This window comes from Dipteris shenzhenensis, chromosome 22 (assembly GCF_047967505.1).
Source record: "Dipteris shenzhenensis isolate YYH24624 ecotype China chromosome 22, Dip_SZ_1.0, whole genome shotgun sequence".
Classification (NCBI taxonomy): domain Eukaryota; kingdom Viridiplantae; phylum Streptophyta; class Polypodiopsida; order Gleicheniales; family Dipteridaceae; genus Dipteris; species Dipteris shenzhenensis.
In genome coordinates, this window is record NC_141617.1 from 12,906,129 (window position 1) to 12,921,808 (window position 15,680).

General features: G+C 39.9%; 1 long non-coding RNA gene across 2 annotated transcripts; it reads right to left on the reverse strand.

Moving 5' to 3' along the window:
• Positions 1–12,545: 12,545 nt before the first annotated feature.
• Positions 12,546–15,327, reverse strand: LOC147887757 (uncharacterized). Of its 2 annotated transcripts, none has more exons than XR_015543110.1 (3): positions 13,490–15,327; positions 13,149–13,314; positions 12,546–12,958 (listed from the first exon to the last, which is right to left on the reverse strand). It is a non-coding gene; the product is annotated as an uncharacterized LOC147887757 (long non-coding RNA). The 2 variants fall into 2 exon arrangements; XR_015543111.1 differs by having other exon boundaries at positions 13,149–13,327.
• Positions 15,328–15,680: the final 353 nt, after the last annotated feature.

The following is a 15,680-nucleotide window of genomic DNA, read 5'->3' on the forward strand; positions in this document are numbered from 1 at the left end:
TTGACATCCATTGAAGGATTCAATTTGGGTACTAGACTAGAAGCCAATCAATTATAATTGTATATTAAACTAGGTGTAGTACTGAGTCATCACCTCCTATGTCAAATGAGAGTCGATGCAGATGTCACCCAAGGGGCCAGGCTTGGCGAGACAACAAGGATTTATTGCAGATGGCACCTGGCAAGCGACAAGCAATAAGACAATGGGGAGTCAATGCAGATGGCATGGAAGGCTCTTTAAGAGCAACAATTCTATAAACATATGATATATCATTTTATACAATAAACATATGATATATCATTTTATACAAAGACTCCAACTGAGAGCAACCTTTCTCAATGTAAACATATGATAGCTATAATTGCTATAATTCTTTGGTTCAATACAAAACTTGGGTCTTATGGCATGTCTTTTTTCTATTGAAAAGTTTTAAATTTGTGCATATTGCGAGTGAGAATGTTCTTTACATGAAAATTTTAAGTCTCCTTTCATGGATTTATAAATTTATCACCTTAAGGAAAAATGTTAAAAATAATTAAATTAATAAATAACTTAGGAATAGCTAGAATTTCCAAAATAGGATTCTTTCAAAGAAAATTCTTGCATGTTAGTGCAAAAATATGGATTGAAAAAATACGTTTTTTATGTGAATATGATAGTACCACAAAGTGAACTTTTGATTTGGGAAGGATATTTTCAAAAAGTAAAATTTTGATTTGGGATGATATTTTCACAAAGTAAACTTTTCATTTGGGAAGGATTTTTGGGCTTCATCCAAAAACAACAGAAAAAGTCCAAAATTAATGAAATAAGTGTTGAAGATAGCTTTTCTTCATGGGGATCTAGGGAAGAGATTTATATGCAATAGCCATAGGGATATGAGGTCAAAGGGAAGGAGGAATTGGTATGCAGGTCGAAGAAACCTATGTTACATGGTTTAAAGTAAGATCCAAGGCCACTAGTGGCATTTGAAGTTTGACAAGTTTATGGAAGGACAAGGTTATAATAGATGTCATTCACTACCACTATGTTTATTCTCAGAAACTAGACAATAGAAGATATGTTATCTTGTTATTGTATGTTGATGACAGGCTTATTGTAGGCTCTAACATGTAGGATATAAATATGCTCAAGAGGAAGTTGGAAAATACATTTGCAATGAAGAATTTGGGTTCTCTAAAGCAAATTTTTGGCATGAGAATAACAAGAGACAAGGAAAACTACAAATTGAAATTGTCTCAGAGTGAGTAATGTCATTGAAAAGGTATTGGAAAGGTTTGGAATGTAGAATGCAAAACTTGTTTCTACACCTTTAGCTAATCATTTTGGATTATGCAAAGGATATATGTCCCAAGACACAGGAGCATATTGGCTCCATCTGTCAAGGGTTTTGTATGCATTAGCAATTGTAGCTTGATGTATGCAATGGTATGTAAAAGGACAGACATTGCACATGTAGTGGGAGTTGTGAGTAGATTTATGAACATTGGATGGATGTAAAGTGGATTCTCAGATATTTGAGAGGCATGCATTATGTTTTAAAGGTTCAGAAATTTCTCCACAAGGATATGTTGATTCAAATATGACAAGTGATAAATATGGAAGAAGGAGCACCACGGGGTAAATTTTCACTATAGTGAAACCGCAATAATCTGGGTTTCAAAGATTCAAAAGGTTGTTGCACTTTCTACGATAGAAGCAGAATATGTTGCAATTATAGAGGCAAGTAAAGAGATGATTTGGTTATACACGTTTATGGAGGAACTAACAAAGAAGCAATAAAATTTCAACTGTATAGTGATAGCTAGAGCGTTATTCACTTGCAAAGAATTCAGCCTTCCATACAAGAATGCAGCATATATAGCTCAAGTATCATTTCATCTTTTGGAGGATGGACGGTTGAAGCTGGAAAAGATACACACTAGTCAGGAGGGTTGACTAAGGTGGTAACCAGGGAGAAGTTGAGGTCTTGCTCAATTCCAATTGCTATTCAAGAATGAGGAACAACATGAGAGATAGACAGATCCATAGAATTTTAGTGAGTGTAGTAACAGTGGAGTTACTGTGATCAGTCTCCAAGTGGGAGATTGTTGTATGTGGAGCTTGATCTTTTTTTAGAGGTTGTTTTTTTGCTATGCTTTGAACCTAAGCATGCTTATACCCATTCCATGAAGGGGTGGTAGGGGGGCAACACCCCCCCTAAGACTATCTTGTCAGGCGGTTCCAAGGGGGGCCAGTGAAGCCAAAAATGCATGAAAATTGGTGCATGACTTGTGTGGTCAAACTTGTAAGATAAGGGTGTGGCTCACATAGCAAGAGATTACTGGATATACAGCTTGTATCTTGTATCTTCTTGGTTGCTAGTAGATAAGAAAAATGTAGGGCTAGATGTTTCTACATGGACACAGACCACACTAGGTGAGCCACGTATATCGGTGTCTTTATTTCTCTTCTATTTCTATACACTTTCTATATAGAATAAGTGTATTCTATGCATTCTGATTCTCGCATTGATGCTCCGTTATCATGTTGCTCCTAGCACATTGTTTGCTCCAAAGTATTTGATTCAACCAAACTAATTTTCTACCATAGTCTTGACCTCTTTAAGCTTGGCAAGTGGTTTAGTGTTAGATATTAATGCTCCACTCTCGTGTAACTACGCGAGAACCAGCTAACTCTACTTGTAAGCCCCCCATATGAGGAGAAGGAATTTGAGTAGCTCGGTTATCTGGTAGGTCCTGTTTGGACACCAGATGGGGGCCATGCGTGGCCTGATGGCTGGACGGCTTCAGATAGAGTTGGCACATTGCCAACTAGGCTACATGCAAGTGTGGGAAGGCATCCCATGACTGACCGCACTGAGGGTAGATAAAGCATTTCCCATAGCAGCCCACTCTCAGGTTGGGGGGCCCGTTTGGAGCCCCAGATGATCCCGGATGGCTCAATCATGTGGTCAGTGGCCTACCGACCTCTAGTCGACCGTTTTGGGCAGACTGGGTCGGTCTCAGAATTGGGTCTAACCAACTACGACTGGTGGCTATATAAGAGCAAGCTCGTGAAGCCCATCATTATCATTGGCTACAACAACCCTGATTCCTTAGCATCCAGCCTCTGTCCTTTACTGTTTCCAGCATGCCATCAAAGTTTCTCACACAGAAGTGCACGGTTGGGAGGTAGCGCCATCTATTGTGAAGCCGGTGAATGTGAAGCCGGTTGCGAGACCAAATCCAGCCAATGCAGGACAACACATAGTACCAACTACAGATGAGATTCTCGCATGGACAAGAAGAAATGCAGATGCGCTATGTTCTATTGTCTGTAGTGTAAGTGATTCTGTCATGGCGTTAATTCAACATGTCACCACAGCGGAGGAGGCATGGACGGTCTTGAAAAATCAATACGAGACCATGAATCAGACACAGATTCAGAATTTGGAGACTCAACTCATGAACGAGAAACTGTCTGAGTCTGAAACGGCAGAGAAATTCATCACCAGGGTGAAGAATCTGCGCGATCAGATGACTGCGCTTGGCATCACCATCACATGTATCATGATTCACCTAATCCACTATCCACACATCAATTTTCTTTGATATACTAAAGGTTGTGCACAATTTGATGTCCCTAATGTGTCTAAGGTCTCTATATGATCTTCTTTTGTTAATCATAATCCTTGTCCACACAACACATGTTGCATGAGGCATCATGGAGGCATCAACTTTTTTTGAACCATCAAAAGTATACTCTACTCTACTCTAGTGCATGTTCCCTCCATTTTTTCATGCAAAGTCTAGATTTGGATATTCTATGATATTGTTAGAAATATGGCCCAACTTACTACATTCATAGCATTTAATTTCCTCTTTGCAGGTGGATTTTTCTTAGCAAAATACTGTTCTCTTTATTGACTTTGATTATTCTTGTTTTCTCCCAGCTTGGAGCTAGAACTTTCACCATGCTCTAAATTCTTTTAAGGCTTCTTGCCTTTGAGCTACATATTGCACATATTTGCCACTATTTCACCTTTAACATGGTCTTATATTAATCCTTTTCTTTTATCCTCCTCTTGGATCAATGTGCTTATCATTTCACCAGAATTGATAGCCATGCCTCTGGCAATGATTACCACCTTGAGGCTCTCAAAGGATGGGGGTAGACTCTGAAGTATTTCTTCACCAAAATCCATATTTTCTATTTCAAATACATTCTCAATTAGTTTGTCGTTGAGGAACTTCATCTTGTTCAAATGATCCATCAATGCATCAAAACATTTCCCATTTGGAGATTTTCCAACTATGTCTTCAAAGTGTGACTAATGTCTTATCCTCCTAAATTGACATCAACCTAGTACACACCTTAGATGCTTTTATCAAATGCATCACTTGGGAAATCACTGTATTCCTTAGATAGGTTGTCAAATTTCATCTCATCATAGGCATCCTTCACTACTTTTGTGCCCATAACTGCCTTTCCATAAACAAACCTTTTATTGGGCATTCCCAAGTGTGAAAGTTATTCCAATCAAATAGTAGACTATCTAGCACAAAGAAGTATCCCATTGATGTCATCATCATGAAATGACTCAAGCACTTGTGCACACTAATAGTTGGATTTTTCATTCCACTACCAACCAACTTACTCAAACTTGCCAAAATGAATTATACATGTGGTCTCCATTCTGGTTCAAAAAGCTTTAAATTTGGAGTTCCAAACAAAATTTTATGCTCCTGCAAAGTTTGATGCCTTTTTTTGCCAAATATGAGATAAAGTTTGGCCTCTGATCACCCAAAAAAAATTCTTTAGAAGAGAATGAGGACCTTGGGAACCTTGGAGACCTCTGTTAGCTTGGGGATTACCACTTTGGGATTCTCTCTAAACAAAAGTGTCTTTGATATGTGAAGCCTTGGATATTTTAGAGCTTCATGTGAGGAATTTTACACCTTTTGAGCTCAAAAAAATCACTAATGCAAAATATTAATCTAGTTTTGTGTAGTGCTTGAATGACTAACACAATAAGGAGAATTTAGTCAACAAGTGAAACCCAATGAGGCTTGAAATAGATATGAATTACCAAAATAATAAGACATAGAAATGACTAACACTTTAAGAGAAACTTGGTCAATAAGATAATCCCAACAAGGCTCAAAATCATTACAACATGATGAGGGAGTTTAAAATGAGAATAGGGGAAGTAATTGTGTTGTAGCTTGCACATGTGGAGGATTGAACCCATGACCTCTTTACACATATTTTGAGGGAAAAATATCCCCTATGGGGTTAGAAGAAAATAACCTAATGATAAAAGGAAATTTGATCTTAGAATTTAGAGATAAAAGGTGCCCTAAGTTTTTGAAACTTAGATTACTGTTTGATTGCCATTCAACATTTAAGCTTTTTGTGCTACTACCGCTAGCTTTATTGCTCTCTTCTTCCCCTTCATGTCCATTCTACTACCTCCCTCTTTCTCCTTCTGTTCCTCTCTAAGCTCCTTCTTCTCCACTTCAATTAGATATGCTCAATGCCCCACCCTCCTGGTAACCACCAGTGGTCCAAGGTGCTCAAGTTGTAAGGCCACCATATGAGGAGAAGCCATGTGTGAGCCCGGGACACTAGATGGATCCTGACTTGCATGTCATATGAGGTCTATCAATGAGACCGTTGATGGTAGAAAGGTGATTATGTGGGAGCCCCTTGCTCTTGCTAGGGTCTGGGGACCAGTTGGCCCCCCTGGTCAGGGTTCGAGGGTGAAAGCCCCCAAGGCAACAGTATAGGGAATATTCCCTGAATATTACATGGACGACTGGTTGGTTCCACTGACTAGGTTGACTGGTCAACTCCATGGACTAGGTTGACTGGTCGGCTCCATCGACTACGTTGATTCGACTACCGCCCTCATAGCTATAAAGAGGCGACCTTCCTAGTCCATTGTATCTATCAAATCATATCTTCGAGCTAGTAGCTCTTCACCTAGTATCTATCTAGATCACCATCTAAGCTCCACCGTGGGAGCGCATAGGTGGACGGAGTCATCATCTGTACTACATCAGTATTGAAGGAAATGTTTGTTCCTCTTCAGTTTGCAATGTACTCTCTATTCTTTGTTCAGTTTCTATTCCGCTACGCCGTGTAATTTAACACTTCCACGTTCTGCTTCACTTTCATTGCTCCTCAAGTAGTCCCACCACCTCAGCTACTTTCTTCATGCTCCTCCATATAGTGCCATTACTAATATATTTGAATATTTCTAAGAACCTCTTTATATACACCATTCTCTACTCTATTTACTTATTCAATTTGATTCATCCTTGGATGTCTCTATAGATCTCCCTTAAAACTTTGTTCAAGCTCTTCTCTACTACTTGCCTCAAGCTTCACCAATTGTTACAAGCTTCTTGCAAGCTCCAATTCATGCACAAATACTTCTTTCTCTCTTTTATTGCACCCCATTTGATTGAGCAAACTCTTCTATTTTAGGTTCCTCTAGCTATAGCTCATGAGCTTAGGATGTCCTTCAACCTTCTTACTTCTAGAAGTACATCTTAGTTTAGGTTTTGTCTCGACGACTCTTGATTTGGCTGACTATATTTTCATTGAGTGCTACTCCTTTCATTAGATCCATATAGCTCTTCAAGATGTCTCTACAGCTTTACAGTCCTTTTATAGTGTCCAACTGCAAAGAAGACACCAGCCAGTTGGCTACACAAAATGTACACTATTCTCCATATCAAAAAGATGAACACAATACAAAAGAACTATGAAGTGGGTTATCATAAGTTCATAAGGATTATTCACACTATGAATTAGAATCCCTTTTAGAGTACTCTATACTCCTATCCATCTACCAATGCATACAACATATGAACGTATGTTCCACCATATTTACATGGATGATGACCCGTCCAATGACCCACCATATGTACATGGATGATGTGACCAGTCCAATGACCCATCAATAAGGCAAGTCATCAAAGCTCATGAGCCTAAAATCCAACCATTTATATTATTATTGAAAATATGGATGAGTGGATACACCATGTTACAAAATCAAAAGGTAAATGCAATCACCATGCCAAGAATACAAAACAAAATTGCCAAGATATCCCTTTTTCTATTGTAGGAGTTTTGGTCTCTATGTCATGTATTCATCCTACACAATGAATGGATCATGGGAATGGAATCATTCTTACACCCACAATACTGATTTTATCCACATGTGATGTAGTAGTCAAGAATATCATTTCCATCTATGCCACCACAGTAGGAGTTTGGAGTTCCTTTGCTTATACATTGTCTTTAATCTTCAAGGCACATTATTATATGTAATATTATCAAAGGTCAAAGAAAAAATTATGGGAGTCTCAGTATGGATCATCTATTTTCATGATAGCTTTGATCCCTTGCTGGTAAATTGCTCATAACTTGGTGCTCACCTGTCTAATTTGATGAAAGTTACATTATCGCATGAAGATGTCTTCAAGTATCATTGTTATGTGTATTCATATTTTTTATCAGAGGTAAATAGAGAAAGTTATGGGACTATGTGTGTGGCTGTCTGCTTTCATGAGTGACAGTTCGAACCCCTTCTAGTAAATCATCCAGAATTCTCCAACTTCTTCTATGTTTCCATGAAATCATATCAGTATAAATTAGGGTATGGAATGGCTGGTATGATTTAGTATTACACATAAATGTCAAGCAATATTCCTCTCATCAAGTGAAAGGGATCTTATCATCGAGTTTGCAAGAAGTGGAAAGCTAAGAAGTGAATGATGTTTCTTTACCCCAACTTCATGTCACATCTTTTGGTGGAGACGCCGAGAGGATGTTTGGTCTTGGATCCATCCCACCTTACGAAATGATCTTGGGTATAGTGGATTTCATGTTATTCCTAGTATAGGCATGTGTTTTTCCATGTGGCAAAAAGGATACCTAGAAGAACTTCTTTAAAAGAAATTGGAGCACGACTGTGAGAGTTAGAAGAATTTGAAGGTGATGCTCAAGCCATTAGCACTGTCATCATGATTATATCATTTATGTTTGCACTCTTGAATATGTTGGCTCATCAACAATGTCATCAAGCACAATGGCAAGCTAGGGTGTGATTCAAGCATGGTAGCCTAGTGTGAAGAAGAGTTGAGTCTTTGGGTGGTTTTTGACTAAAATAGTAGAGTGGTGATTCTCAATTATTTCAACTTATTTTGCTATGAATGATGATGAGTACAATATCGTGAAGCTATCACATGCACTTCCAATTGTAAGAATGGTGATTCTAGAATGTATGTACTCACAATGGTTTTATGGTAATGGTTGGTCTCTTATTTTTAGGATTTTATTGGGAACCATGTTGTGAAGACTTTTGAATAAGTGGTTATGCACAATAAGTTAGTCTTCATGTATTAAGACTCTATGAGAGATTGTTGGGTTTTGTTGTGGGACATTCGATATTGCTACTTTGTGCGCTTCATCATGGTGAAGATTCTAGTGTTTTGAGGAACCCAAGGGGAAGACCCGAAGTCTAATCTTTGGTATCTTGTTCAAGGATGCCAAGTTTTTGGGTGGCCCATGAAGGATCGGACTGAGATCTTGCCACATTTCATAGAAGGTATAGCTTTGAGTTGGGATGAGACCCTACCATACTCTACCAAGGGTGGTGGCTACAATGCAGCTGAGATTTGGGACGGTGGAGTTGCGAAATGCTTTATTGCAATTGGAGCAATTTAGTCAAGGGGATGGTGAGAAGGTCTTTGCATTGGCAATCTGATATGAATCTTTGTGGACAAATTATCAAAGGGTAGTTCTACGAGCTATGGCATCTTCATCATCAGCCCCTCAAAGTCTTTCAAGGATGGGAAACATGAAGATTAGTAGATTTGTGATGGCTTTGGAGCCTCATCTTCACTTGAAAGTGATGAGTAAAGATCCAACATCATACATGGAGGGGGGAAATCTTTTGGCGAGCTTTCTAATGTGAGCTTTTTTACCATTTCCTTTGTTTTTGTGAGCTTTTTTTAGAAATCCATACATGTTTTTGTTATAAGAAAGATGGGGAGGTTAGAAAGAGAGGGAGAGAATATAGGATATGTTCATTTTCATAGCATGTGGGAGGGGTGGAAGAGTGTATACTATGCACAAGGGGGGGGAGGATATGAGTGGCAGTAGGAGGCAAAAAATTATGGAAGATATGTCCATATTCAAAGTAGAAGGGAGGAACTATGGGAGATATGTACATTTTAAAAGTGTATAATTTGAAACTTTTGACCTCATATTTGGATTCCTCGTCGAATTCCGGTCATTTTGAGTACCAACATGACCATATTCTGATAAAAATTGGAAAAATGGTGTTTTTGTCATTTTGGCTTGTTTGGGGCCTGTTTTGAGTCTGCGCTGCGGGACATCCAGGAGTCGAGAAGACATATGATCTCGTGAGCGAGATTTCTTTTGGCTGCCCGGGCTTGGTCAAAGTCCTCGTTGACCAAGCCCGGGCTGCCAAAAGAAATCTCGCTTCACGAGATCATATGTCTTCTCGACTCCTGGATGTCCCGTAGCGCAGACTCAAAACAGGCCCCAAACAGGCCAAAATGACAAAAATACCATTTTTCCAATTTTTATCAGAATATGGTCATGTTGGTACTCAAAATGACCGGAATTCGACGAGGAATCCAAATACGAGGTCAAATCTGTCAAATTATACACTTTGAAAATAAACAAATTTCCCACATGCTCTCCCTTCCCCTTTACATTTAGTAGATGAACATAACTTTCACATTCCTCATCCTCTCTCTCCTCCTTGCACTCCTCTTTACATACCTTATAACTTCCCCCTCTATGTTCTCCACTATGATAATGAATATATGTTCCAACTCCCCTCCCCTCCCTTCTCCATGCCACCTTACCCATGCGCCCGTCCCTCCCCCTTTCCTTTATCTCCCCTCCCCCCCCTCTCTCCTCTTAACTGCAACCACAACCCAAACTTTCAACCCACCCCACTCCATGACCCCCCCCCTCTCTCTCTCTCAGGTGAATGAAAAGCTCGCAATATTCATGAAAATTGAAAAAAAGCTCATGACAAAAAGCTCACCAAAAAATCACACCCTACATGGAGGCGCTCCGTATTGCAATTAAGAAAGAGAATTCTCTACAAATTGAATCAGTGTTCATGTCTACTTAAACATTAGCACCTTTCTCCTCTCAAAGTAAGGGTAACTCCTCAAGTACCAAAATCCTCTAAGTTAGATCATAATCTCTCCAAGTTGATGGATGAGTTAACCGATTTGAAATTGCATTTGGTTAATGCACAACTACCTAGAGGTCCTATAAGTGAGGAGAGTCCTCAAAATATAATTAGGATCATATGCTCTAAATGCTAAAAAAAAGGACACTATCTCACTAAGTGCCCTAGGATGAAGCAAAAAGAAGAACAGACATTAGCAACAATGGGAGAAATTTTCTTCTAAGAAAAAGAGAAAAGTATTATAATGGGAGGAGAACAAGAGAAAGCAAAGGATTCAGAAGCTAAAGTTTTGAATCTTGATGCAAAACATAGTAAAGATGTATCTTCCTCTCCTCAGAGGGAAAGACAACCTTTGAAAGAGGATGATATAATGTGTATTGGGAAGAGATCACACAAAGATGCAAGCATAGATGAACAAAAAAGATTTATATATCTCGAAAGTACATGTTGATAGGTGGATACTTGTACCAAAAAGGGGTGGATATGGTCCTTCCCCATGAAAGAGCAATCATAATGGATGAAGGCCATCAAGGTGTGGCCACTAGTCCTTTCCCCACCAGCCACAATAAGAAAGATCCTCAATGTTGGACTATGGTGGAGCACCATACACGTAGATATTGCCACACACTACAAGAATTACAATGTGTGCCAATGAGTTGGAAGGCCAATCTTCCAAGAGCCATTATGGAGTTCCCAAAAATGGGGATCACCGACCACCCCCCATCGGGGGAACTGCTGGGATTCTGTTTTCAAGAGGAATATTATTCAAAGTTTGTCCCTCCCCCCCTCTATTCACCTATCTTCTATGGAACAATCTATATTAGATTTTATCTCTTCATGTTTCCTTATGGATTTAAAACTAGATAGGGATCCCTTATCAAGTTTGTATGACTCATTCATGGAAGTTGAGGCTTTTGTACAAAGAGCTTCTTTTTTCTTTTTTGGAAGAGAGAGGGCATATTATTTATGGTTCATAAAGCTAACGTAAGAGTCATTAGAAAGCCATACTTTCAAAAGAACCATAGATCCAATAAAGAAGTAACAACCAAATATATAAAAGTAACACATCATATGGTCTTCTAACCAACGCATCGAGTAACTAGAGAAAAAGCTTCAACAAGACAAAAAGTATGATGCATCATTTTTATTTAGGCAAGGAATTGAAGACGGTCTCTTCATGCTTATGATGCTTGTAGAAAGAAGTGCAGATGTCCCCAAAAAAGTTTCACTGGCAGGTGGGCACAAGCCAATACCACATCCAATTTGAGTTTCTTAGGAATCTAATCAATGCCATCATCATAGTATTTTATTATCTTTTTCCCACTCCTGTAGTCAACCACCAATGTGAAATTAGAAGCATAGCACCAATGAAAGATTTATGAAATAGCATTACATTTCTTTGAAGCCATATGAACCATAATATCTGACCTCACAACTATCCAATCCCCCTACCATCTAGGTGGAGTATCCCCTAATAAGACCATAAGAGTGGGTAACTACTCAAGAGACGAAATCTAGACCATATATCTCTAGAGAACCTACAATTAAGGAGAAGATGGGTTGTGTCTTCAAGAGCACTTAGACAATGTGACAATGTTGGCAAGTGGGGGAACATTTGCCTATTGTTGCTTCCTTGCATTCTATCCACACACCCTTGATGGATTTAGTGTGTTTCTGGCCCTTCTAGTGGAATTCATTAATAAAAAAATTTTGTCTGCCTCCCATCTATCCCAAGGTATCCATGTCCCGTAGCTGCATCCTACAAATATATGTCAAACCTATTCAACCTGAACCTTTGGGTAAGCTCCATATCCTAGAGCCAACATTGCTCTTTATGTCCCACCTTCTTCCCAAAGACCGACCTCTTTCTTGTTCAACCTAGCTACTTATTTGGACTCTCCATCTGGCAAAGTTTTCCTTCCAAGTGATAGAGAACCAAATTGAGTCCTTGAAAATAAATGTACCTCTCTGTTTGGAAAAACCCTTCTAGCAAAAAAAACTCCCAAACCTTCCACATAGCCCTCCACAAATCCAAATCTTTAGTAATGCAATACTCATTCCCCAAATAAGGCAGACATCTTTGGGTACTCCTTCCAAATTTTACCAATGAGATGGCCTAATGTAACTAAAATGCCTTTTGAGTAAAGTAGAGAGCAGGAGTTTTTATTTTGAAAAGCCTTAATGATCCACTTCCCCATAAAATGTGCAGCTGGCCATTCAAAATTGATCATCCCCAATCCTCCTCCTACTTTGGGGTAAGGTTCAAACCTCCCATATAACCTTGGATAAAATGTGCAGCTGACCATTCAAAATGTGCAGCTGACCATTTGGGAACACAATTAGAGTTTGGAAATAAAGCTAGAATTTTTTTTTCTTTCCATTTGGGAACAACACTAGAGTTTTCTGGGAACAAAGCTAGAATCTTTCCTTCTTTCCAACCTGAGACAGTCACAGAGCTGCAGCCTGTAAGGTGTTGTTGGAGCTTTTGGGGAGTTATGTGTCCATTCATCCATAGTAAGGCACCGTCTGAATCGTCTATGGTAAGCCATTGCCATCACCTATTTTGCATCCAAAACATGAGGTATTGGGAACAAAGCTAGAGTTCTTTATTTCTTTCCATCTTGAGACAAATAGTCAGAGAGAGAGAGCCAATAAGGTGTTGGAGCTTTTGAGGAGTTCTATGTCCATTCATCCACAGGGAAGGCACCATTAAACCACTGCCTTTACCTGTATATGGAAAAAAGATGAGGTATTTTCTGCTAAATCAGTTTATTGAAGATCAGAAATCAGCATATTAATCTGTGAGGAAACATATTAAAACACCAAAAGAAGCCAGCTAATAAGCAGACAGAGGGAATAAGATTTTGCTAAACACTTCCAGCCCATATTTCTCAAATTTTGCCCATTAAGTACTCACATCGGGGCCATCACCCAACAAGCTCGCCTGAAGCTTACTGTGATCTGCACCTACGTGCTTGGAAACAGATGCATACTCCCACAGAAAGCCCTTGGTGATCGGCCTCTATTTTGGCTTCTTGTAAGATGCCTTGCAAGATGCTCAGCTGAACATGTGGATCATTACCCTGCATTTCAACACTTTCTCTAATGGTGTCAAAGCCCTTACTCAAGCATAACTCAAGCATAACCTCAAACGCCAGAAACTGAATCTCCTAGCCAAGCAGTGCAAGCTATTTTTCAGCAAACGTTCAAACAGAATGCAGGTTTTGGAGTAGAACTGATCTATGCCCTTCCACTTACAGTCAAATGGAGAAGCCAAGACCAGCTCCCTAGACTTCAAACCTACTGTGTGCAAGCCTCTTGGAGCATTAACTGAAGCCTGCATAGAACCACCACTACTGAGTAAAGTGAACGTATCTATTGAGATCCAGAAAACATTTGGCCTCTACAGAGACTGGACTACTTCCATGCCTTGTGTTGAAATGCTTCATTTTTTGAGCCACAAATTGTTGTATAGCCTTCTGCACAAAAGCCCCTTGCCACCTAGGATTGGATGGTACCTTGAGCTGAGTGCAAATACTTTAAAATATGCAAAAGCCCATGTCAAACGGCGAAAGCTGTGAGAAGTCAAGCTAATACCGATGAAGAAATGCACAAGAGACAAAAAATGGAGGAAAATGGGAAAGGTGGAGATTGAAAGGTGATTCTTTCACTTCACAAGGGGTGAGGGAGGGGCTAGATTTTTATCATCCAATAATATACCTTTGTAAGACTAGAATATATCCAATTGTAACAAATTCAGATTTTTGTTTATCATCCAACAAGACCAAAAGGTCCAATTCCTGGAACTAAACCATGCTCAGTGCAATGTCCAGAAGGACTAACTCGACCTTTCAAAGCTAACCTTTGTGCTCTGCTACTCTATCATATTCTGCCAGGATTAATGGCTTCCAAGAAGCAGGTACCCTTGCCTTGCATCTATATTCCTATCCAAGAAAATCAACCTGCTTCTTTTAAGATGGAAGCCTTTAACCCATTCCCTACTATGAAAGTAGGAAGTGCATCCCGAATAACAAAAATTTCCAAGTTAATCATAGATTATTAAAGACACAGAATGCAAAAGGTAGCAGTGGGACAGAAAGAAAGTGAAAGTAGCAAATAAAGTCAATGCCAATCATAAGAACATGTTCAGCTATGTGACTGCCCATTTATGCAACCTAGAAATAAGAAAGGCTCCATGGTCCAACTATTGCAAGATGTTCTTCGACATTTGGGACGTAACATGAATACAAATAAGGACAGATCTGCGTTCCTATTGCAGATCTCATCAGAAAACACTTTAGAACTTTTTATACAGTGCAAAATACAGAGAAACTCTGTCAAGTGATAATTTAACCAAGGTCTACACCAAAATACTTGCAGCACGATATGGAGCCAAAGGCTACTATATAAAGCAGACATGCTCCCCACTGCACAATAAAAAATGAAACTATTGCACAGGTAAATGTGAAAAAAATTCCTTCTCAATGTGAACAGATGAAAAAAATAAGAGTACGATGAACGCGAATTCCCTAGTATTTATACCACGTATGGACAATTAATGTGTTGATACAGCACAAAGCGGATCAATTGTAAGACAAACACATAGCATTTTCATACCTAACAAGTCCGCTCAGACCTGGCATTGGGCATGAAAATTTTCCAGGAGTCAAGGATCTGAATTGCAAATTGTAGTAACAGCAACATCGAACAGACGTTCGAAACCAGGGAAAGAAAGAAAGGATTTATGCCGATCTGTGAAAGCAAGAGAATCGGAGGAGGCAAGGGAGATCAAAAGAAGGATGGTAACAAGTGGGCGAGGCGGGATATTGCGTAGCCTAAGAGGAGACCGGCCAGCAGCAATCTGAGAGCGATGGAGGATGGGCGGGGGCGTGAAGGAGGGCGGGGGCGCCTACGGTGATGCAACTCGTCGTCGTCGACGTTCTCCCGTGACGAAGCAGCAGAAGAAGAATTCGCCATAGCCAAACCTCACAAAACGAGAAGGGTGATCAAGAATAAAAAGACAAGGCCATTAGGCCATTAGGGCAGGTGCAGGCCATCGGGAAGGTGGCCTGCACGTGACCCGCCGTCCCCGTCGGGAGCCCGTCACCCCGACAGAGAGTCCCCCGGACGTACAGGTCCTAGGTTAAATCTCAGCGGTCCGTTTTCAGAATAGGAATATGGCTAGGGCACGTGCAGGCCTTCGGGAAAGTGGCCTGCACGTGACCCACCGTCGTCGGGAACCCGTCACTCCGACAGAGACCGTCCCTCGGACGTAAAGGTCCTAGGTTGGCTGAGATCAAATCTCAGCGGTCCATTTTCAGAATAGGAATATGGCTGGTTGAGTAAATTCCATGACCTGACCGCTGAGATCAAATCTTTGCGGTCTGATCAAAGCCATTTTCATAATAGGAATATGGCTCGCTGAGTAAATTCCTTGACTGGGCCTCCT